The 27,169-nt window shown below is 36.1% G+C and overlaps 1 protein-coding gene across 4 annotated transcripts in view; it reads right to left on the bottom strand.

Annotated features, from left to right (window-relative positions):
• Window positions 1-27,169, bottom strand: part of LOC106668763 (calcium/calmodulin-dependent 3',5'-cyclic nucleotide phosphodiesterase 1-like) — a 157,339-nt gene that overhangs the window by 76,267 nt on the left and 53,903 nt on the right. The gene's annotated exons all lie outside the window — the stretch shown is intronic.

Raw genomic sequence — 27,169 nt, 5'->3', positions numbered from 1 at the left:
CTATATAAAATATTCTGTTTACGTTTACAGGATTACTCATTNTACCAACACGTTGGGAGAAATGTATTGAGAGTATGGGAAATTATTTTGATTAAAGAACATTGCTTTAAAGTAACTAGTTTCTTTTTTTTTGTTTAATGCCAAAATCCTGCATTATTTTCCGGACAACCCAATACTATTTTTCAAAAAATAATGAGTCAAAAAGGAAATATTTCGGAGATACGTAAACTATTTTTTCTTAATATTATCATAACTATGGCAAATTGCAAACTTGCATTTTGGAATCGATAAGTATTTGTTATCTTTAATATAGATATATATTTTATTTAGGTCCCTTACAGTTCGTGGTCAGATTGTCCAATTAACATTTTTCAATTAATTAATATTTATGAAAGGTATTGGTCAAGAAAAAAAGTCAGTGTCACGAGCGGGATTCGAACCCACGACCTTTGGCTAAATACGCCGCTTATATTTTCGAATGAACTCGGGCTGTTTTACCACTTGAGCTATGGATGACTTCGATCCACTCGGACACCAACTTCCTATCCCAAATTCGAGAGGTGCGGTTGAGAGTGTGGTAGAGTAGCGGCGTATTTAGCCGAAGGTCGTGGGTTCGAATCCCCTCATGACACTGACTTTTTACCTCCACCAATACCTTTCATAAATATTAATTAATTTCATTTAGGTTTGATATTCAAAACTGTCTGATTAACCATTAACCCGAGTTCATTCGAAAATATAAGGTCCGAAATAATCATTTGTCGCTTTTTCGGTATCCGTTTGTTTTTTGTTTTGTTTTTACGTACATATCAAATCGTACTAACATGTATGTATTCAAATTGTTGTATTTTTTTGTCGCTTAAATTTAGGTTACAACAGTCTAGACTTGACAAAACCCAGCACATAAAATTTTATTACTTAGCATCTATTCAATGGTCAATCCAATTTAAAAAATTCTTTCAGCTGTAAATATCGTATTTTAGGCGTTTTAAAATCAACCTTCCACGGTATAAACCTGCCGGTGAGTCGAGGCCTCTGAGTGGTCTTATTTCAACGAGTTTTACCTCAACCATGAAATTACTGAAAATCCAATTTTAAACGAGATGTTTCTCAGATGTCGTTTGCCCAATTAACAGGACACATTACGGAAGAGTCGATTCAAAACCTTTATACAATTTGCACGTCTATTAAATTGGAAATAAATTTGACACCACTTATAACAACAAAAACAAATTGCCTGCTTGTTACGTCAGCTAATGAAGTAAGTTCGTAAGTACTTTCGGTGAATATTTTCGATATGTTGCACAAAACGAAATTTTTACAGTGTATTAAACAAATCGCGATAGTCACGTTGTATATTGTAAACCAGTGTAAATAAGACTTAATTTTGGTTTTAAATAGCATTCTTTCGCTGTTCTCCTGTCTCATAAAAGTATTAATATTCTCGTCCCCGTCACAATAATTTTTTAAACAATGAACACCCACAAAATTAAGATCTTAGAAGCACAGGGAAAGCCGTGTAACTATTTGACTTTTGTGCGTCGGAAACGCAAACGAAACCGCAAAAAGCAAACATTCCCGCAGTTTACCTACACGTTATTGACTCCCCGGCTGCAGCGGTTTGAAGATTTGCCGAAAGGGATTTCAAGGGATTTTAGCTTTTCGCTTACAACGTGGAAGTAATGCCAATCTTTTCTTAATGCACGACCAAAAAAGTTCGGAGTCAGAAACGCTGTAATAGCGAGTTTCGTCAGAGCTAGATCCTAGACAATGATTATCTTCTACCAAGCTCGAAGTAAATTTTCTTCTATGACCAGATCGTCAAATATCAAGGATAATTAAGAACTGTTCGTTTAAGTGTGTTTTTTTATTTATTAACGATAATATTGAGTTTCCTACGTTCTACATTCTAGAAAAAAAGGTATTTCACCATAGAATGAAACTAAATTTTTTTGGGTTGAATTAATGGGCAAATATTAGGGCTAATCGAACAAATCGTGCAAACTGTGTTAAAGTGTTAAAAATGACAAGTATTATGAATTCGAATACAGCCATTCCTACTTCCTAGAAAAAATACACTGATTTTTCTGACAATTGACTCTAGCGAAATTATCGTACGTTGACTAAATCATCAAATATCAGGGATGATCATACAAACTGTGTAAATCGTGTTAAGACTATTAAAGTCGTAATGTTTTGTCAATTAGAATGCACAAATAGCAATTCCTACTTCCTGGAAAAAATATAGTGATATCTGGGGTAATCAAACAAACTGTGCCAAATGAACGTATTAAATACCAGAGGTTTTGTGGGCTGAATGAGTTTCCAGTCCTTACGTCCTATATTTTAAAAACTGGCTATTTTCTATCACCACCAGAAATCAATTTTTTATGTATTGGCTGAATTGTCACATATTAAGGCTAATCAAGCTAATTGTGCAAACCGTGTTAAAGTGGTAAAAACGAGAAGTTTTGTGAGTTCGAACCCAGCCATTTCTGCGTTCTAGATCGTCGATAGAATGGATTGATAAAATTTCCTATAAATTAACTCAAAATTTTTATTAATATTACATTTGGGTGGGAGGGTGCCTATGCCTAATATTTCATAGATCGTCAAATTTCAATGCAGTCAAGCACAGTGTGTTAATCGTTAAGTGTGGTAATGTCGAGAAGGTTTGTTAGTTCGAATGCCCATGTAGCAATTCCTACTTCCTACATCCTATAACATGTATAATATATGTATTGGAGAATTTTGGAAAAGGGCGCCACTGAAAGAGGGCGCCACAAAAAGATAGAGAGTTTTCGTCAACTACAGCGGACATGGTTTTGATAAATTCATCCAATTTTTCTGTTCCCTGCAATTCAGGCCAACTCCCGATGAAGGTATCCACAAGTACAATCATCAACTGTTTTGCACTCTCTGCCAGAACATCTTGAACATATGTGTTCAAGCTATCTATTTTTACTTTACTCATTTCTTGGTGTTCCTCCAACATGGCAAGATTTTTGCATTTTTTTCCTTTTCGCATTTTTTATTTTATTTATTTTTTGAATTTATGTTCAAATTATTGAAAATTATTATTAAAATAAAATTATTCATTTTTTTTCTGAGTTCTCTTAAGCTCTGCTACCAGTATTTATGGTAACTACGTGGATCTCCTCAGAAAAAAAAAGTTTTAACAAGAAAAAGAAAAAAAAAAATTTAAAATAAATTAACGTTTTTAGTTGAGATAAAAAAGTCAATGGCACGAGCGGGATTCCAACCCACGATCTTCGGCTCGATACGCCGCTGCTCTACCACTTGAGCTATTGTGACCTCAACCTTTCATCTCAACTAAAAACCTTAATTAATTGTAATAAATTAATTGGTCAAGCGGACCACGAAATTAGTGAATTTAAAATAAAGTTAATCCTTCTAATTTAAAAAAAAAAGAAAGAAAACGTATACATTAATTACAAACGATAAAAATTTATGATAAAGACTTTACTCACAAATCATACTCAGCTGAGATATAAAATATTAATTTAGGAGAGATCAGAAGACAGAAATCTAAAAGCACGTATTCACGTCGTCGACCCAAGAAGAGAAGAGAGAGAAAAAAATCCTTTTTATATCCGAGAGGTTTTTTTCCCCGCGAAAACTCTCTTATCTTTTTGTGGCGCCCTCTTTCAGGCTGGCGCCCTTTTCCAAAATTCTCCCTTATATATGTTATAATCCTATAAAAGAAAATATAATGATTTTTTCCATTAACTGACTGAAAATGTTTATGAAAAAATGAAAATGAAATGTTTATGTGTTGAATAAATCGTTAAATAATAAGATTAACCAAGAAAACTCTGCTCTTGTGTTAAATGGAGAGATTTTGTGGTTCTAACGAAAACTGGCCATTTTTATGTCCTGGATTTCTTAAGAAAATTATGATTTTCTATCTATTGACTGAAATAGTTTAAAAATGCTATTTTTAGGTTTACTGAATATCGTCGAATATTAGGGACATTCACGCAAACCTTACTAAGTGTTATTGGCTTATTACTACTGTAAAACCATCCTATTTCTTAATTTGAGTTATTAGTTTATTAAATAAAAATCATATACTAAATTAACTATTTTACTCAGATCGATGTTGTCGAGCAAGGTCGTGAGATCTACCTATCAAATAATTAGAAAAAAATATGTTTTCTCACATTGTAACTACTTTCCTTCTGCAGACTATCTCAGCTTTCTTCGAATAAAATAGAAGCCACCCAACCTATACTGAACAATGTCTATAAATTTTGTGAAACTGTGTATTTCGAATAGCACACTCACCAATATCACGGTCTGTTAACAGAGGTGCTATTTCACCTTGAAGAGACGAAGGCCGGGAACTCCTTTGCAGTGACAACTGACAGTTGTGAGGTGATGATACAAGGAATAATTAAACGTACAACATTTTGGCATTATTGGAGTAATAACAATGGGAATGTTCTCCACTCTTGTTATTATGTGTATATTTTCTATCTCATTGTTACATGCTATCGAAATGAAAGAAGTAGTAATGAACTGCAATTAAAAAAAAATAATACGTTAACTTTCTTAGCTTCTGTTTTTAAATTTTATTTTTAACTATTCAATTGGAAGGACTACTACTATTACTTATGGTCACCGTTTGATATGCAACGTTCAATGGAGAAATTTACGAGGCTTTATGAAAAGCAGGTAAAACCGGTTGACAATTAACTATAATTGAACGGGAGATTTTTTTTAGAATTAACTAAACAGAATTATTATAATCATATTTATATAATTGTATTATGATTTATGCAGAGTCCTTTGTTGGGCTGAATTCCTCTTGAATCAATGACGCTATTCAAAAAAAGTGTTTAATATTTTTTTAGTCTAGTTTCAAATTTTTACCCTTTTAGAGGAAAATTATATAGGATACCTGTTGTATATAGGCCCAGTTGAACTTCAAAATTTGAAATATGACCCTAAACATTCTGTCACATTTGAAAGGATTTTTACGCTGAAAACAATGGTACAGTGGGATTTTAAATTGGTCAAAATATGAGAAAGTCATGGCAAAAAGTTTGAAAAAACCCATTCAGTTTGTTTCGTTGTTAATTCCAATAATTTTCTTCTCCACTAAAGAAAATATTATTATTTGTTACTTCATTGTTTGTCAAACGTCAAATGAGAGCAAATCTTAATTCGCTCATAGTCGCTGAATAGTCAATAAATATTCAGAAATCGTGAGATAAACATAAAACAGCAATATCTTACTGGCACTCTCAACACGACACGCAAGAATGGCACAATTACCCATAAGACAAACACTGAATAAGTAGAAATACTTTGATTGAATATAAAAAATATATTTTGCATTGTATAAATTCACTTTTTTCCACATCCTATATGTATTTGTTAAATTTAAACAATATTTGTAAATCCCAGGCCCTGAAGATGATCTCAATAAAGATCGAAACGTTGGCACGATAAAGAAAATGTTTTTCTGAAACCTACATCACACCCGACCGCATCACACGATATCTGAATAACTACCTGGAATGTCCCACCATATCCATTTTGTTTATTTATTTTTTTCTTAGTTCGCATGATCTTTAAATAGTATAATAATAATAATAATAATAATAATAATAAAACATGTGTAACATAGTCCAGGCTTAAGAAATACTCCGAAGCACAAATGTCTATAAATAATAATAAAATTTAAAGTAAATTTACGGCATGGAGGGTCCGTCTGCCGGAGGTCGATTTACATTTGACTTAAATTTTTGGTCGACACAGAGAAAAAAGTACAAAAGAAAAAAAGAAAAAAGTGATCCTTAAGTAAATATTACAATTGATAATTTAATTTTTAATAATTACATTAATTACTAACATACATTATAAACAATAATTTTTATTCTTAGTTTAATAAGATACAATACAATAAGTATAGATATACAGGGTGAATTGCTACTCGTGCTACAAACTTCTCCAGTAGATTCTTCACCCTAAAATGAACAAAAAAGTTCATATTGTCCATGGTNGTTGAGAATCGGACCATGGACAATATGAACTTTTTTGTTCATTTTAGGGTGAAGAATCTACTGGAGAAGTTTGTAGCACGAGTAGCAATTCACCCTGTATAAATCATTTGGGCCAGCAATTTAGAATGACAGAGCTTTAAAATATTCAAAAATTAAATTCCAGTATTAACTCTTGGCGATAGTGCCAAGCGCGGCGCGCACATTTGATTAAATTTTTGTAATCATTAAGCAGTAAGTCCATAACCTGTGCCTCATTCAATTTAGCAAAATTTAGATGCAGAAGCCGAATCTCCGATAGGAGGATTAGATTAATCTTAGTAAATCGAAGATCATGGTATTTAGGAGGAGTGGAAGGCTTGCTGCTAAAGATCGATTTTTTCTTTAAATAGTATAAGTCGTATGCTTTTGTAAATTTGAGTGTATCTCTTCTCATTTGTAAAATAAATTTTACCCTGCTCAATCCCAAGTTACCTGCTTTTTGCCTTTAGAAGTGATCTGACACTCTAAAGTCAGGGTGCTTTTCAATTTCAATTAGGTGTTCCATATGATTTTTAGGTGGCATTTTTAGATGGCCCGGTTGAATTTCTCTTGAACTAATTACGCTATCAAAAAAATAACGTTTAATATTTTTTAGTCTAGTTGCAAATCTTTACCTTTTTTGGAGAAAAATTATGCAGGGTACCTCAGGCCCAGTTCAACTTCAAAAATTTGAAATGATTCTCCAGCTCGATGGATGCCACGCCTACAATTCTTTGCAGGTGAGAATTTATTCGAACCGTCACTTCCGGGATAGGTGGATAGGACATGGCCGGATCTGTTGGCCTCCATGGTCACCCGATTTAACTCCAGTTGAGCCTTTTCTGTGGGACCATTTACAAAAACAGTGTCTAAGCCAAACATAACACAGCTCAGTTGCAGAACTGCGCCGAAGCATAGACAATGCTTGTCAATCAATCTCCCCTGATTCTATCGCTCTGAGCACCGGTGAAGAGTGGTGAAAAGAGCAAATATTTGCAAGGCAGTCAGTTCGAACATGAAATGTGATTGATAAATAGCAAACCAAATGTCTGTTTTTTCCTGAAACTTTTGCTACTTTGTCACTTCCACTGACCGCATCTCACGATTTCTGAATAATTACCGACTAACGATCACTAATCACCACACAGAATTCAATAAATTTTACAATGTAAGTATCTATTCGTTACATTCAGTATGAAAAATGAACCGAAGAACGCGTTTTTCCGGTCAACAGCGAGTTGATATGTACGATTGCTTTTTTGATAGTGGTGGTATCACGCGTCATGCTGTCGAGTTGTACTCACAGAAATTTCCTGATCGCCCCAGAATAAACCACTAAACGTTTATGCGTGTTGTTCGCAATATAAGGAGGTACGGACCAGTTGCTGTTCCATCTCCAAAAAATCGGCAGTGTAATTTCGACGAAGAGCTGAATGTTTTATCGTAAAATCCTTTTTAAAAATATAGTTCCTACTCACAGTAAGTTATTTTGCAACGAATCGGATTTCGAGCTTTTTAGCTCATCATCAGGTTGAAGGACTTCTACAACCACGTCTTTCGACATGAACTGCCAAAGTGAACCCGGTGATACCTCCGCCAACGCGACGTTCCAATTAGCACCTGATTTGTTTAATGGCGCTCAATTTGAACGTGCGAAACGCGGAAATTATAACACAAATAAATATTATACTAGTAAATACTTAATATTATTAAATTAGTATAAAAATAATAACAATTAAAATAATTAGTTTAATTATTTGGAAGTTTAATAGTAGGAACTATCTTTTTAAAAAGGATTGAACACCACACTCACTCCATCATTTATCATTTCTATGTTTTACCGTATGTTTCCGAAAATCCGAATTCCTCTTTCCGAAATGTTGGAAGAGTTGGAGGTTTTTCAAAATATAAAATTAAAGATCTGCCCCGGACTTACAATTTTAAGTCGTATCGCTCTCACCTTGTACACGGACTTCGGGACTCTGATTATGACAGGTGTGGAACGTTCCTTGCACAAATGTCGATTTGGATGCTGAAGAAATCGTTCTTCCATATTTACTAATTACATTTCATGCTCGAACTTACGTAAAGATTCATAGATTTGCTCTTTTTAACCACTCCTTCACCTTTGCGTAAAGATGCATGAGGTTCGTCAACTGAGGTTGCTCAAGATGTATTTGAAAATTCTGAAGTTGAACTGGGCCCGAAGTACCCCGTATAACTTTTCTCCCAAAAAAGGTAAATATTTGAAACTAGACTAAAAAAAATTCACGTATTTTTTTGTTTTTTTGATAGCGCCTTTGGTTCGAGAGAAATTCACCCGGGCCAGCTAAAAAGGACACCCTGTGTACTGAAAGGAGCAGTATCACAAAGATGGTCAAAGTCGGATAAAATCGAATTTCATGATATGATTTGCAACAAAATAACCCAGCATCCTCGTCTTTTTACTCATCTTTTGCAGCATAAAAGAAATCAATCGAACAAGATCGCACGAAACATTTTGAAAGCCTATAAATAACCTTCCTTTAACATTAGCACATTTAGCAGATCGAAATGTCGAAAAATCGCTCACGTGTATTCTCAATAACACATTTAACGCATTCGTGAATAGCATAAATAATTGATAATTCTTACTTCAGGCTAACATTTAACACATGGAAATATGCTCTCGCAGTTATAAGTGGAATACTTTGGTCATGGAAAAACCTATATTTGCCTTAATTAAAAGAATTATCATTTAATCAAAGGTCTATTCAAGAATTAATAATGAAAATAGCTAAAATAATTCAATGAGCAACTTTTCTATTTGATATTTTCATAAGGTCCTTGAATTTGAACTAAACTCACCGCACGAGTTTCGCTAATACCCATCACTTTGGATTTACTGTTTTCATGCCGAGGTCCTGAATATTTTAACTCCCTTGAAAATTTATTCGGCAATTGGCAACGAGTGGGTGCGCTCTGGTACTTTGGAATGATGGTTCTTTCAGCTCAAGGCCCGTGGATTTAACACACTCTGACACGAGTGTAAATACGGAACGAATTATATAACAGACTTTGAAGAACTCGGAAATCGCAAACAACAAGCACAACGAAAAATTGTGTTTTTACTCTTTTATATATTCAATTCAAAAATGTTTTATTTGCATTAAACAAATTTACAATGAATAATTCCTGATATATACATATATACAATGGGTAGCGTTTGTTTCCATGGCCCTGGCCGTCAGGAGTTTTATATACATTTATGTATATCTCTCTTTTGCAAAAAAAAAAACCATGTTTGTCTCATTATACTGGCTCTTTATTATTCCCTGCCTTTTAACACCGAAGAGTTTTCTTTTGAAATTTTTATAAAGGCTATGATGACATTAATATTTAAAATTTTGAAATAATCAACGTGGAAAATGTAAAAATTGTATTGGGTGGTTCATCCCTTAAAATCGTACAACTTTCAAACATAAAATTGCGATTTGATAATAAATACAAGTTGTGTAAATTGATCTGACATTTCCTTAGGTTTATTCGTGCAACAGGTGGATGATTCAATGAGAAAATAATAAATAAAATAGCTTTTTTTTGGTTTCACCAAAGATGTGACCAGCGTCTATTCTACGTGAATACAGTAAACAAGATAAATAATGTATTTTAAAAGCACAAACGATTTCCAATTAATCGTTTTAGACCATCAACCGATGCGTAGGACGGAAACTAGCGGACTTCCTATAATCGAGATGGTCCAATTATACTAAACACCTCCAACTTGATGGCAGGAGGGGGACTTAATACCGTCAAAGGATGTCGACAAACACCCAATACCTATCGACCCGTCCCCAGTTTCTTCCTTTGTAAGAGCTTCTGTGAATGGACACGGCACATTTGACAGGCTCAAACACAAAGCTATAAACAAATTCAATTTTCAAACATGTGACAAAGGCCCGGTGACAATACTGAAATAAAAAAAAGCACAATACTAACGAAAACGGGGTTTCATGAGGATGTAATTATTTCTCGCGACAGCATCACATTTCTAAATCTTTGGCTTGATGAGAACGTTGCGAGTTTTCCGTAGAATAACGAATCGCTGGCAAACTTTCATTTTCAATATTATCCGAAGATGTTATTTATATTTGTGTTATTTTTTATTGGCCTTATGAACTTTGCATATTAGCCAAGGAACATAACTGATCATATGCGATGCGTATTCTTTTTTTGGATGGGGAGGGAAGGGTTGCGTGATAAAAGGGCGGACGGTGAGAATCGAACTCATGACCGCGGGGTCTACCAAGAGGATCACGCTGACTTCTCGGCTATCGCGGTCCCCTTCCTCTAATTAAGGTGTAACAAAATCCATAAAAATGGCATTGATAATGAAACCGATTGACTAACCAATCCTCCTTAAAACAGTGAACACCTTGAGCTGGTCGAAGAATCGTGCAAAAAATGGAGTACAAGACTGAAAGGAAAATGAACTCAGTGTAGGTTCACATTGATAAAACTAACTTGCTCTCCACTATACTAAAATAACAAAGCGATACCGACTTCCATTCAAGTCAAATACTTAGGACATACCTAGACAGCAGATTATTGTGTAATCAACGATAGGATACAACTATACAAAGATTTCTAGGGCCGAAATCTGACTTGGCCGTCTCACTAAGCTAACCTTATGCAGGACTTTACTGTTATCACTTTTGACAGACGGAGTGGATATACCAAGCCATCCAAAATCCAGCGTATCCAATCCTTCCAAATAAAAATCTTCAGACAAATCGCCAAAACTCTTCACTACGTCATAAACCACACTATCCACAATGACCTCAATATTTGTCAACGAACTGATCTGCTCCCGATTCCAAACGTTTCACGTCAATCTCTCGATCCATCCTAGCCTCCTACTCAAGAACTCGCCGCCGTAATCGACATTGTCCTCGAGACCTTCTTACCCCTTAATCCTCCACACTGATATGAGCCCCAGCATTGGGTGGTTTTTTAGGGTGTAATAAAATCCATAAAAATGGCATTGATAATGAAACCAATTGACTAAGCAGTCCTCCTTAAGATTCAGCTGAGCTGATCGAAGACTCGTGCAAAAAGGGGAGGACAAGACTGAATGAAGAAATGTACTCATTCTAGGTTCACATTGATAATATTGATCTTGCTCTCCACTATACTACAATAACAAATACCGATTTCCATTCAAGTCAAATACTTAAGACATACCTAGATAGCATTGTTGTTTAATCCCTCCACAAGACGTAAGAGACAAGGACAGGATACTTGGACAACTAAAAAGATTTCTAGGACCAAAATCTGACTTGACCGTCAAAATTAAGCTAACCTTTTAAGGGCTTTACTGTCACCAATTTTGACATACGGAGTGGAATTGCGGGGTTCTGCCCAGCCATCCAGAATCCAGCGTATCAAAATCTTCAGACAAATCGTCAAAACTATTTACTACGTCACACAAACCACACTATCCACAACGACCCACCCTGGGAGTCGTGGCCCACTATGTGTGGAACTACGACGACGACGGGTGGTATAGTGTGGTTTCAGACTCGAGACCCCGGAACGGCTCACTCCGTGTTCTCATCCACGGCCCTATTTCACAATCCGAGTTCCTTCATGGTTGCAAGGGGGGTATCCGGGCACAAAATAAAGGTGCAGCCCAGAGGGCGTGGCAACCTCTCTAAAGCACAAGCTGTACTCGTGTCGGCCTAGGGTCGGCATGGGCGGCGGGTGCCTTAGCAGAGTCACACGAGGGCCTGTGCATTCGATCCTGTCTGCATAGACGGAGGAGGGTGTATGGCCGTCTGTACCACGGGGTAAGTAAACATTCCAAATTCAGTCCTAGTTACACTGGGAATGGATTCGTGGTGGCGCTTGGTAACGCCCCTGGCGGGAACTTAGACAGAGGCTGTCTTCTATCTGTGACCTTCGTGAAGCTTGCGTATGGCCAGCGTAATTACCCCCGGCCTCACGGGAGACGTTGCGACCGGACGAGAGCGTGTAAGTGTTGAGGCCGCGATGATCATGCTGAATAGTCCCTCGAATGCGTGAGTAAGCGAACGGAACCTCGAATGCTCATGGCAAGTGTAGGCTAAGCTCAATAAGAGACTTTACCGTAGGCGGTGCTCATCTAGGGTGTGGTTAGCAATTCCACTTTAAACTAAACCGCTGGCGGGGCGTTCCCGGAAGTTTCTACGCTAGGGGAGCCCCTATACTCAGGGAGATAGAGTGCCTTGTCTATCTAGTGAGTACGCGGGAGAACAGGCTGATGTATTTCTGCCTGTTAGCCCTTTGCGTGCGGCATACGACCCGATGCACAATGCGGGGCCGACCATTCGGAATGGACAAGCGGAGAGCGAGGTTGTCTCGGCCCTTAGGGGCTGGGGTACCTCTACACCAATGCTGCGACGGTAACACCATTCCGTCGCATGCGGAGGTGCGTCAGCTTTCATCTTGAGAATCAAAACGTCCGATAAGGCCGAATAGGCCAGGTGAGGACGCTAAAGATCCTCTAGTCTTGTTGACGATGAGTTCTCGGGAACGAACTATCCACAACGACCTCAACATTTGTCAACAAATTGATCTGCTCCCGATTCCAAACGTTTCACACAAATCTCTCGATCCATCCTAGCCTCCTGCTCAAGAATTCGCCGTCTTAATCGACGAGAGCCTCGAGACTTCCTTGCCCCTTAATCCTCCACACGGACATGAGCGCAGTGGGTGGTTTTTTACGGCATGTGTCCACCAGATGCGGCGCCGGCACTAGTGTTGGTGACCATATAAAAAAGTTTTGCAATCGCATTCGTAATATGTACGAAATGTATGGAATAAATAAAATCATAATAAAAAAGTTCACAACAATTGAAAAAAAAATATATTGTTCACATAATTGAAAACCGGTATAGAAAAATAAAATTTTAATTAAAACATATCACTTTTAGATTTCAAACTTTATGTACTTACCTTTCGATTTGACATTGAAAAGGTTGTATTGCAATTTCTCAAATAAAACATACTTAACACGATTAAAAACAGTAGAGGGAAAAAGTTTTACAATTAGACTCTAGGAATGGTTTTATTTTAATAAAAGAAAAGGCGATTGAGATAAAAGCGGCATTAAGCCAAAGTAAATGAACATTGAGGTAATCGAACTTTTAGCATCCATTCATCCTTATAACAATACTGATAGTAATCTTTCACGATAAAAACCTATGACTTTTCTAGTAGAGTGCTAACTCAGATAATATTTATAAACGTTTATTGATTTAATAATTGTCTTAATATTACACATATAATGAGTTATTGTACATAAAACAAAAATTAACCTGGCGTTGAAATATTTATCTTTACGGCAGTACTGATAGTAATCTTGTTTGATGAAAACATATGTATTTCTTGGTAGGGAGCCAACTCCAATAACAAATATTTTATTTCGTTTTAACGTAGTAGTTGGTGTCATAATTGTCTTAATACGTAAATATTACGAGTTATTGCATATAAACAATAATTAACCTCAGGGCTTTATTATTATGAAACGCCATCGTCGTTTACGAGGATGTTAAACAAGTATTTTGCTATATAATGTTTTTCACTTGTTTTTTTTTACTTCTACTTCGAAATATTTGCAATTTTGGATAGATTTTTGATTTTATCTTCCCATTTTGATTGATTATTACAGCAGTGAGAAAAGGATGGACTTTTTCCATACAAACCGATATAAGTTTTTCTTTTTTAAATGCCTCAACACTAAAAGTCTTTGATATTCGTTTATAAGGTATTTTTCAAGACAGAATCGTGAACTGAATTTTCGCTTTTTGCGATAGGACTTTAGAAATGTAAGATCTCTTCTGGACCGTACAACATGAACTCTTGTCTCACATTGATGACTACTTTTAGGTAAGCTTCAGCAAAACAGAATAGCAATCGTAATGGGACGCAAGAGTTGAAATATCTTTCTGCCGGATTCAAACTTAGTGCGTGAACCTTGCGAGATACATCCAGCCTTTTCATTTATACAGTCACGCTTGATAGAACTCTTTAAAATACTGGAAATTCCTGGATTTTTAATTGTATCTATTTCTGTTCCACATATTTCGTACCTAGGGGTAGAACGCAGATCGCCTCTCTGATGAAGTTTAAAGAAAATTACAAAAATGTCAAAAAACCCTCATTTTTGGCCAAATCATCAAAACTGAGATAACCCCTTTTTTATTTTATTTTTAACATATAATGTCATAAATCTTCGTTCTGCGTTCAGTCGTCATTATGCGCTTAAAGAAGCAAGACTTATGTTTATCAATCAGGAATTTTGAGGTCGAATCAGGAGAAACCGATTCATTAAGCATAACCCCTTATTACCGAATAGCATTAGATGTTTAATTTGTTGACGTTCCAATTGCGGAAAAATAACTTTAATAATAATAATTTTTTTTTACAGGGTCATCCGACAGCTTGGTCATTTCACCCCGAAGCACTAACATAATACCGCAACACACTCGATACACAATCACACCAATAAATACATTCATGCCTATATACATTGATCGCACTCATACTGTTTGGTAGATGGAGTATTCGATACCTGTTCCCTGTAATAAACTAATCTAGATTGGAGTCGATGGGGTATTTTTATAAAATTTCCGCCATCAGCCCAAGTCATTTCCGCCATCAGCCCAAGTCATACACACAACCTGAGAAACGATGGAGAAGCTACTTCGCCATCAGCCCCTCCCCATTCACGCCAATAAATACATTCACTCATACAAGACACAGAAACACAAAACGCATAACTGTATTTTTATATGCAATAAAAAATCCTTTAAAAAGCGAAACAGAGGACCCTGAAACTCGCTGCTGTGACCGAGAACTCTCTTTAAATCTGGCGGCATGCCAACTCGCGCCCTGTAGGGAGCCAAGGCACGACACGCTTCGATTATGTGGGACACAGCAGCTACTCTATTAATCAGCCAAAATATGTGAAAAAGGAAATACATTAAACTGGATTTAATGAATCATTGATCTGTCAGTTCTGCGGTATACATCCATCCAAATCATTGTAGGGTTCGTGAATCGTGCAAAGGATTTATCGAACGTTTTAACAATACAACTCTTCCGAAGAGAAAAAAGCTTTTGAACTATCTAAATCGCTGGTTGTATAAATGGCAGAAAACTTCGGCGAATACGAGACGGCTTTCGCAAATCGCTTAAAATCATATTTCGTAAAAAGCAACAATTATATAAAAAAGAAAAAAAAATCCCCTAATCATATATTAAGTTGCCCAATGCAATAGCAAACAAGAAAGCGTGCATCATCATTAAAAAAACAAATGACAAATGTTTCATATGCTATATTAGCAAATTAGTTTAAAAGAATTCCAGAAAGTCAGTAATGCTCAATTTGTATAATAATTATGACTTTTCAGATTTGTTTGCCTACCCCTTAACAAACAACAATGACTTGTTTCAGTGTTTCAACTTTTTCTTATGCTCAAAGATCAGGGTGGCCAAAATAACGCACAGATCAACTACTGAAGATGGGGCGAAACATGAGGGCAAAACAGGATAGGAAGACGAAAATAATCGGAAACAACCAAACTAAGGGAATCCAGGAAACGTCAAGAAAAAAAGTCTCACAATAAGAAAACGTAAATGCGTGTCTCTTTATGTTGTTACTCGATCATTAGCAATCGTTTCCTCTCGGATCAGAATAGGCCATGCGCGGTTGACACAAGGTTCCCCGACAAGGGTGTTGCGATACGCCTGGTACGCATAGAGCAGTCGTTCGATAAGCCTCACATAATACATAATAGAAAACTGTCATGCTTGGACCGATATGGCCGATGTGACATTAAACACAGCAATTGTTCAACTGTTTGAGGTTGAAAAGCAGAGCACAACAAAAGACGAGGGATCCAGTTTGATAATCTGTATAAATTGAATTAATTTCAAACATTATAATATGGCAAAACTAAATGGAATTAGAGGGAAAGAATAAAACGGCATAAATATGATTTTAAGGACTCTTCAAGAAACACAACTCTGATCCTAAAAATTCTTTCAATTTTAACAATGTAATAAATAATGAAAAGAGAAAATTCCTTAGATAAGAGATTAAGTAAGGGAATATGAATATTATATGAATACATTTGGCGTGATCGATTTGAATGGACAAAACTGTTCAACTAGAGACCAAATAGGTTCCGACATTACAAAATTTGACGGTCGCGCGGTCATTTGCGCTTGTCTCCTGCGGGGTTTGGAAGGAAGGACGAGTAGGATAAGTTGCCGATTAATTGATTAGAATTAGAGGAAAGTGTCGTGTGCATTTGATTTTGTTGAAAAATTTATTGCAGCTGGACTGGACCAGTTTTTTAACATATTTAAATCGGAGTGTACGTATGATTTGTGGCGAGGGAGCATAGACTATTGATACAATTTTGAATTGAGGGATTGGATTTGGTCCAGAATGGAACGGATCGTTGTCCCGTATAATTCAATTTCGACGGTACAAATTGGGCCGCGAAGGCTATGAATAGTTCTTTTTTGTTGAGTATTGTCAGTTTAGATTTTCTTTTAAGTAGTCTTTTCAGCATTTTATCGTTTAACTGAGGTTGATGATAACGATGGAATTCTAAGAAGTGGTAGTTGTATTCTCAAGCACTTCAGCCTCTGGGTTATTGTATCTTTCCTAATTCCCTAGTTCAGTTCGCTTGACTATACCCTCCTTTTACGAATTATTAATGAATGTCTTTGTTGCAATTCGTTTCGCTGGGTCTTTTTGTTATCCTAGTTGATGAATCAATTGGCGGTTACATTAGAATGTAATTTAAAGATAAATCGACCACTTCTAATAATCTGGATCTCATTTTGGTTTTGATGAAAAAATCAATTCAATTCCACGCTTTCGACCTATTTTAAGGTCATCATCAGGGTGAAACAACCTTTAAAATGTCTATAGTAATTGATTTGATCTAGTTTAATTGACATTTCAATACTCGTAGACAGATGGGAGTATTTTTCCATTAAGAGTGAAAACTATGGTGTGAGATTTTTGTTTTTATCTTGATTCTCCATTGCAAGAAATGAAGAAATCATCCCATGAAGAAAAACCGAAAATAATCGAAATAATTTTATTGTATTTTTCCTTGTAAATCGACCTGCTCAGGCGATTGGAAAAGGAATTAAGCTCGTAAAACACGTACTTTTGGTGAAAAACGCAAAAAACAGGAAAAAATCTGGGAAAAATTTATTGTTTTTTTTATGTAAATCGATCTGGTAAGTCGATTGGGAAAAGAATTAACCTCGTAAAACATGTATTTTTCTAGAAAAAGGCAAAAAACCGAGAAAATTTTTTTATTGATTTTTTCGATGTGAATCGACCTGGTGAGTCGATTAGAAAAGGAATTAACCTCGTAAAACATGTAGTTTTAGAGAAAAACGAAAAAATCGAAAGAAATCGAAAACAAATTGCTTTCTTTTAGGTAAATCGACCTGGTGAGTCGATAGGAAAAGGAATTAACCTCGTAAAACATGTAGTTTTAGAGAAAAACGAAAAAATCGAAAGAAATCGAAAAAATCGAAAAAAATTGCTTTAATTTTGTAAATCGATCTAGTAAGTCGATTGGAAAAGGAATTAACCTCATAAAACATGTATTTTTAGAGAAAAACGCAAACAACCGAGAAAAAAAAACTTTAAAAAATTTATTGACTTTTTCGATGTAAATCGACCTGCTGAGTCGATTGGAAAAGGAATTAAGCTTGTAAAGCACGTAGTTTTCGAGGAAAACGAAAAAAATGAAAAAATGTATTGTCTTGTTTTAATGTACATCGACCTGGTGAGTCGATTGGAAAAATAATTAATCTCGTAAGACACGTTTTTTCGAGAAAAAGGCAAAAAAACCGAGACAATTTTTTGTATTGATTTATTCGATGTAAATCGACTTGCTGAGTCGATTGGGAAAGGAATTAAGCTCGTAAACCACGTAGTTTTCGAGAAAAACGAAAAACCGAGAAAAAAAATTATTGACTTTTTCGATGTAAATCAACCTGCTGAGTCGATTGAAAAAGGAATTAGGCATTAATAAAACAAGACGGGATTGAAGGTTGAGGGGAAAAGGAATAGTAAAGCGATTGTCGTTCCCCCGAGATGTGAAAATGGGATGAATAGGAGAGGACGAGGTGCCTAGTATCGATTTGTGAAGTAGGATTTTAGGATAAGGTTTATACAAAAAAAGCACGGATGCCCCTGGCCATATATCAAGGAAAACCCCCGGGCATTATTGTTTAAGCTCGAATAAGTTTCGATGATGTCCAAAACGCGATTGGCTTGGTGAGTGGTCGAGTGGTGGCCGCAGAATCCAAATTGGAGACTGCGGCTAATAATTATTAATATTTGAGGCTAGATGATGGTGCGTAGGTGGAGAAGAAGCTTTTCAAGCACTTAGCCGAGAATAGAGGGATAGAATGGGAATAGAAGGCTTAAAAGGGGATATGAATATATTTTTAGGTTTGGGAATTACATTTGAAATATATGTGAACTCCATATTGATCTAAATAACCTAAACCCGACATGTAGTTGCATTTGACATATAATAATGATATGTACAATATACACCAAAATATTTTTTAATTAATTTAATCCTTTAGTAGTTTTAATTATTAAATTGTTTCTTGGTCTAGACTTTGATTGTGATAATTATTATTCATAAGTAGCCTGTTGTTTTATGCGATGTAAATACAGTTGCCCAAGATGAGTAAGCGCGTTTCATTCTCGGATTGTGCTGACAAAACCGAACATTTTTTATTATTTATTTACTTTTTATATTTTATTTAATGTTTATTTTGATTAAAAGGTTTTATCTTTTTGGAAGATTAATGAGCAAACTTTACTGGGCTGGCACTCGACATAGGATTTTAATATTATTTTTGCGTAGTGCTCTGAAGAGGGCGTAATAAATGTGGAAGCTTGTAATAGAGGATTATCGAGCACTGGGAAGAATGTCATCACGGGGAAGAAGGCAAGAGTGAAGCCGGGCTTTGTTTATAACAAGCATGTGTTGGGGGCTGAAAAGGCTTAGGCTCGAAAGCCCCCCGAGAGTAACTTTGGCGGCCAGGAAGGACAGGACCAAGTTCAACAACACTACTTTTTTCTCCTTAATGCCTTACTCTTTACAAAGTTTTCGCCTTGGAAAAAGCCGTTATTTTTTAAGTATTATGTATTGTAAACTATAGTGTAATTGTAATAGACACGTTGAAAAGTAGATATATTAAATTCACTAATTTCTGGTCCGCTTGACCAATTAATACATTACAATTAATTAAGGTTTTTAGTTGAGAGAAAAAAGTTAATGGCANGATAAATGAAATGGCCACGGAGAGCTTTAGTGAAGTGTACTTCATTTTAATTCGTTTGTCGTCGAGAATCCAATCCGATTACACGACATTTGAAAAATGCGTATCTAGCCGAAGATCGTGGGTTCGAATACCGCTCGTGCCATTAACTTTTTTTCATCTCAACTAGAAACCTTAATTAATTAGATATATTTAAAACAACGGAGAGGTATAAAGTTAAAAATTTATACACACACACACACACACACACACATACACACACAATGGAATTGGAAATTTTTTCACGAATCCTGCTTGTATGAGTATTCGTGAAGAATTTTATTCCCCGAAAATAAAAAGGAATAACGTGCTTTACCAATATGAAAATCCAAGAAAACGCGTGGAATAACAGAAATGCTCAACGAAGTGTAAGTTGGTAGATTTCTCCTCCGAAGTAGCGAAAGGAGATATTTACAGTCTGGGACAATGCAAAGAAAACACACCAACCGTTGCACAGTCTTGGAAGTATTGAATATAAGGATCGATAAAAAGATGAAGGAAGATTGTATTAAGGTGGAAGGAAGTATCGATCGGCAATCGTGCACAGTTGAAGCTGCCAGGTTTTTAAGAAAACACTCGACGCCTTCAGTAAATTTAAAAAGAGCTGAGCAATTGTTAAGTTAATGGAGGCTTTAGAATTGAAGCTTAAAAAATGGCTACGGGAAGCTTGACTTGAGATAAGTTTCAAGTTGCCTCATTAAGTGAATTTTGACAGCATTAAAAATCAACACAGGCTTGGACATATTCGACGAAAACATTAAGCCTTTTCAAGGGTAGACGGGGTCAATTAATTTTAAGGTGAAAAGCGTTTATAAAATAACTTTCACAGCCAAAACCCTTAATTTCACAAATAACGATTTAAGACGTGAAAACTCTTAATTTCTAGTCTTCTCTCGCTCTGGTTCACATCACAAAACCTGCAATACACAAACAATCCTAAACAAATATTCTAGATTCTAAAATTAGGTCGAGCAGTAAATAATGAGCAAGGTCGGCGCTGTACACGTGAACTTTTTACTACCGACCGGAACTTGTGAAACACCAGTTTGAAAAAGAATCAGAATTTTTTGTAAGGAGATCAACTTACCCAAGATATAGGAACTATTTTGTAGCGAGAGTATTTGAAACTAGGAAAATAAGGAAACCGTTTCTTAATGACATTGAAAAAATTAAATTGTACTCTTTGTTTTTGGTCTTTTTATTTTGTTCTTAAACCTCCGTGATGAACTATTGTTATTTTGGTTAAGAAGAATAGATGGTTGTCATCAAAGATTATCTACTTAATTCCGCAGGGCAATCTTACCACGGGCTTCCGTATTAAGCGCTGAAGTGGGATGATAAATCATCTCCGTTGTCTCAGATCCAGAAAGGTCAAGATAGCCGAATCCATTTCGTTACATTTCACACACGATTTTGCAATACTGTATTTGCCAACTCCTGCGAATTTCTATTTGCGCCATCTGCGCACTATCCGGCATGCTTTTTGAAATTGCGATACCGAAAAAACAGGTTGACATTTTAAAATCAAGAGCTCGAGTGAGAGAGAGAGAAAGAGAGAAACCGATTGGTGGGGATCCGTTCGAGTTCCATTATCTGATTATGTATTACCATTATCCAGAGATCAGGATGAAAGGTGTTCACGAAAAGGTCAACTGGGGCCGAACCATTAACTGATTGCTTTGTGTCTGTTAATACAGTTGTCGGTTCAAGCATATAAACTCGTCTCGCTTTTTGACATTTGGCCCGAGGCAACCACGATGTGAGGTCCGGTTCGAATTCGTTCAATGCCACAGCAGTTTTTTTCCCTTTGTAAATATAAACTAGCACAATCTGACATTAAATAGGAAGTTATTATATCAAAGGATGCCGATATAGAAGGAGCACAAATTATTGATCGGCAGTATGTTGGCTGAGACAACAAGGTGGTGTACAACTAAATATTTACAATTTCAAGGTGGGAACATAATTTTCTCCTACGCTTTATCTCAGATTGTATAATAAAAACATTTTACGTTCCAATGATGATTAGCTTAATGACAAATTTTAATATCAGACTTTAGTTACTATATAAAATTATACCAAAACCAAATCAAACGTAATAGCAATAATATGAAACATTTTTAAGACGAAATACAATTTTACTGTCATTTCTTGTCTGTGATTTATTCTGAATCAAATTAAACTTTGAAAGAATTAAATAAATAAACTATTAAGCCCACAATTAATATTATATGTGTTATTAATATTATATAAATATATAACATATGTCATATATTATATTCACTAATTTCGTGGTCCGCTTGACCAATTAATATATTAGAATTAATTAAGGTTTTTAGTTGAGATAAAAAAGGCAATGGCACGATCGGGATTCGAACTCACGATATTCGGCTAGATACGCCGCTGCTCTACCACTTTTTATCTCAACTAAAAACCTTAATTAACTGTAATACATTAATTGGTCAAGCGGACCACGAAATTAGTGAATTTAATGAATTAAAATGAAGTATACTTCACTAAAAGTTCTCCGTGGCCATTTCATTTCCAATCAGATTACACAACATTTGAAAAAACGTTAAAATGGGCCCATTAGAGCTTATGGGCTCATCCTGCTGAAACGGTTGAAATTAGAAACCTTTCATCCATTGGTTCATGGATGGAAGATGAAAATGTAATTATTTATATACCAACGGAAGCAAACAAGAGGATGGAAACGCGAGATGTTCATTTGTTGTCTACCACAGAAACGAAAAAATTCACTCGGAAAAATTCAGACCAGAAGCTCAAATAATCAAGCGGAAGAACCTGGGATTTCAAAGGCTTTAATGGGCATTAACGCTGGTCAGATGCACACAAGCGGAGATCCTAAGAAAATTACTAATCATACAGACAGTATGGTGGCAATCAGATCAATAAGTAATCCGAAGAACCATTGACAGTTATGCGAAGATATCAGGGTTCATGCCAAGCAACTGACGTAAGCTGGAAAACAATTGGCTTTGCTTTGGGTGAAAGTACATGTCGGAATCCAAAGTAATGAAGAAACGGACCGACTGGCGAAAGAAGCTGCTAAGGATATTCAAGTACCAATTGAGTATAATAAATACCCTTCAACACTGTGTTAGATTACACGACATTTGAAAAATGGCAAAAAGGAGGGAAAATTCAAAAGGTGGGGTTGAGGTGGGAAGTTGATGTCCGAGTGGATCGAGGTCACGCTAGCTCAAGTGGTAGAGCAGCGGCGTATCTAGCCGAAGATCGTGGGTTAGAATCCCGCTCGTGCCATTGACTTTTTTATCTCAACTAAAAAGCTTAATTAATTGTTATATATTTTATATAACATGTCATAATAATAGCATAACATATTATATATTATATTAATATGTAATATGTTATTAATATTATATTAATATGATTATATGCAAAATATTATACATTTTTGCAAAAGTAGATTTATTTGTTATAAACGTTTTCCTTGGTAATGTGTAATGAATTTAAACTTAGGTACGTATAATAGAAAAAAGCCACAAATTATGAAAGGAACAGATAATTATAATAAAGACTTTATTGCACCGTATCGGCAGAGGTCTCGAGTATCAAGAGCACTGTCGTGGCACTTGGAGGACCCTGTCTCGTAGAAGAAGGGTCATCTGCACTCGATTATACATAGGCCATGAGGGACACTCACTTTCTTTTAGACCAAATCTTGCGTATGTGTTAAGAGAAAGGTTGCTCGATAGGTCCCATCTAGTTGAAAGCTGGAATTCCTTCGTTCTTTACAGAGAGCGTGTTGGAATGCTACCCGATATGATTTTGTGCTTGAGGACGGCAGCGAGAATCTGGGAGGTATTGTTTTATTGTGTGTCTATTAGAATCTGTGATGTGAGAGGGTAGATGGCGGCATGTTGAGTACCTATCATCCCTCAATGTTGAGCTCGTCAACTGGGCGAGTCTGGGTGCCACGGGGCACGGAGTTAAGAGTTTTGCCGGCGACACGATGGGCGACCGGTGGCTCTCTGACGATCGTCTGATCCGTCAGGAGTCCCGGTTTGTCCAGGCCCTCCGCCTAAGGACCAACTCGATGGGAACGAGGGAGGCCATGAGGAGAGCAGAAAATAGTTTGCCAGCCGAGTGTAGGAGATGTGGGGCTGGCAACGAATCGCTCTCCCATGTGCTGTCCACATGCCCGTCGAGTAAAGAAAAGATCATTAGAAGACACGACAAACGTCGAGGTCCTTGAGCCGGTCTCCGTGCTTCCGGGTACACAGTTAGCGTCGAGCTCCCCTTAAGGACCGACGATGGGCAAACGCTGCGACTGGACATAATCGCCACTAACAAGATGAAGTACATGTACTAGATCTTGCAGTGGCATATGAATCTCGCGACGCACTAAGCCGTGTTGCCGAGGCAAAGAGCGAGAAGTACATGGTGCGACGTGCTTCGAGAGCGGTGCCAGAAGCCGTATTTTACGGCCAAAGGCATCGTGATCGGGGCACGTGGGGCAATTCCGGAGGGCTCCAAGAGAGGAGCGGCCGTCCGTCGCCAGAAGAGGATTGGACGACAGCGTGGACGACCCGAAGAAGGACGCCGCCGACGGAAGACGATCTCCCTGGGCACCCGCCCAGGTAATAATCCTACGAATAGGGAAAAAAAAGTTGTGTAATATGCGTAAAGAGTGATGGAGGAATATCGAGTACTCTACCACCAAAATTGAGTGAATGTTATATATAGGTGAAAGATATTGGTCGAGATAGATTCGGCGTATTTAGCCGAAGGTCGTGGGTTCGGATCCCGCTCGTGACACTGACTTTTTTATCTCGACCAATACTTTTCATAAATACTAATTAATTGAAAAATGTTAATTGGTCAATCGGACCACGAACTGTAATGGGTTATATATAGAAAAAATGTATTATAGAATGTGTGAGAGTATAGTATTGGTCACAAAATTTTATAGCTCCTCGTTTTCTTTAAAGCTACACACCAAACAAAATTTGATATTAAGACTCTAAATAGCCGAATTATTCCATTTACACGCAGATACTACTTTAATGATTTTATTCACAAGATCTAGCTTTTTATAAATAGTGTACTTTGAAATATTACAACAATTCAGTTTCGCCAAAGCTATAGCATAAGGTCAATTTAATTATTTAGCAAATCTACAATATTGACATAAAGTTGTCTGCATAAGATTTTTTTTCTGGGGAAACCCAAAGAATTGAGCCAAATTTGAGTTTAAAAATTTAAATACAAATATACTATATTTCTATATGAAGTTCAGCTTATATGCAAAAACCTGTCCGTTTTGTTTCTGGATAAATATTACAACCTGGGAGTTTGCCTAGGGAAAATATAACATTTTTATACGCTAGATAATGTAAAATGGCGGCATGCACTGCTACTAAATAATGAAAAGTTTTAACAAAAGTAGAGTTATTTGTCATGGCAATAAGTAATAAACCTAAACTTCAGGGCACACAATAGAGTAAAGGGCCGACGATGATGAAAAGACTAGAATAGCCCTTTCTCATCATTTCTTCCATTGTACTTTAAGCTGATCCCTATAAGTACATAAAATGAGCCTTATTATTTTCGATTGTGAATAACTGCTGATGTGAATGATATCGTCGATCAAAATGATTAGCGTTAAACTATTGTACGATAGTGATCACGATAAAGGTGGAATCGAAATTCAATCCGTATTTTATGTGAGAAAGCGTTAAAAAGGTTTGGTTCGTATAACGATATGTTTGGATCGGAGGTCTTTCATTTATGAAAATTAAATATGCCAGAACAACGTGCGATATCACGCTGGGCTCGGCGATTTGGTATGCATGAAGCACAACAGATAATTGCCATCTAGCCAACAATATGAAGCAATTTAGAGCTCATTTAATTCTCTTGCTCATTCGCTCATTCCACTCCGAATGATATTATTTTCAAGTGGAATAAGTTAGGGTCGAACGCCTGCTCTCCTTTGGATGGAATACCGCCGGCAATCTTCACGTTCTCACTTTCCGCTCACTAAGAATATTGTGCCACTTTGCATTGTACTTAATTTAATAAAATTGCGAATTTTTCAGCGTGGGATTTAATACAGTCGGCTTTATTAATTAAAATTAATTCGCTGAACGGCACTAGACCGCAAATGACCTTAAACGGAAAAATGTTGAAATCATTAAATTAATTGATTTTTGAATTAATAACAGACTCCACTCCAACAAATTCGTTTACTAACTTTTTATGTAAATACAACGAACACATCCAACAGGCATGTGAAAGCTTAATTGCATCCAACTAAAACGCGACTTTTAATCACATTTTCAAGTTGGATTTTTCTCCATGGGAATTATTTCTCTCCCATAATTTAGTTTTTCGTAATTCAGTAACCACAACGACTTTGAGTTTTTTTCCAAATAATATCTTCTATTTTTTATGTTCTTAATATCTAGATTTTTTACATAACACCAAAATCAATTCTAACGATTTACTTCAACTTGATTTACTTCACTTGGTGATCCAACCAATTAATTTGTTCATTTTGCCTATGCATTTAATGGCTCAGCTGCCCACACCCTCATCAGACCTTTGCCCAGTTCAAATCTTCTCAAATATCACCACAAGGCAGAAACAAACAAATTAATTGCTTGGAGAATCCCCTAACTATATTCAACAAAACGACCGAGTTAAACCCAACTTGAACGAGGAAGTGGAAATTATGATCAAACATATTGATATCGTATTTTGAGAAGTAACCCTATTCAAAGGTTATGATCTATTTCACAAATTTTAGTGTTGTTTCAAAGTTTAGTAGTATTTCATGTGTAAATCATATTTATTGCGTTAGAATAACTTGAAATACTAAAGTTTTGAAGTGGCAATAAAAAGCAGATTAAACAAAGTTTGGATGTTCATGTCTTACATACGTTAAGAAGCTTAACTAGCTAAAGTTTCCCGTTTATTAATTTTCGAATAGACTTGCTTAATGCAGTCCTATTTATGTACGATAATTCTTTCTCTTATCTTTAGCTTTTGGCTGCCGACTTAACATAAGTATTAAAAAAAAGTTGCGATTTTTCATAGAAGAGTCGATACTTAACTTATGTGGAGTTTAGGTTGAAAAAGTTTCAGTATTATATTTCGGCCATTTTTTTAAAGACGTTGTATCAATAAACTCGTGAATTTGTATGGATGCACAGCCAACAAGTTCTTCACGGCAGTTAATTATTGTATAAATTCGCACAGTTAGCACTGTTTTCCCTCCTTCTCAGGTCTGGGTAACACTGGGGGCAACACTGATTCCGGGAATTGAGGTTTTTCAGTAGGTTTCTTGATGTTTTTCATTGTGCGTTAATGTGTTTTTGCAATGCAAAATACAATTCAAGTTCATTAGATTAAAAGATTTCTGTATTAAATTTCAATCATATATCTAATACCGTCACAACAAAAACCTACTTTGTAACTTCGCAGTGATGTACAACCAACGAAGATCTTCGAGACAATAAATTTTATATATATATATATACAGGGTGAATTGCTACTCGTGCTACAAACTTCTGCAGTAGATTCTTCACCCTAAAATGAACAAAAAAGTTCATATTGTCCATGGTCCGATTCTCAACCATTTCAGAGTAATTTCGCTTTTTATCGATTTTGAAAGATATCACGTCCTGGCGTCGGAAAATCGTGATATCTTTTAATCTAAACATTTCTCT

This window comes from Cimex lectularius, unplaced genomic scaffold, assembly GCF_000648675.2.
Source record: "Cimex lectularius strain Harlan isolate CLEC.00 unplaced genomic scaffold, Clec_2.1 scaffold125, whole genome shotgun sequence".
Lineage (NCBI taxonomy): Eukaryota > Metazoa > Arthropoda > Insecta > Hemiptera > Cimicidae > Cimex > Cimex lectularius.
The sequence above is the reverse complement of the archived record's forward strand: the minus strand, read 5'-3'. Positions and strand labels throughout refer to the sequence as shown.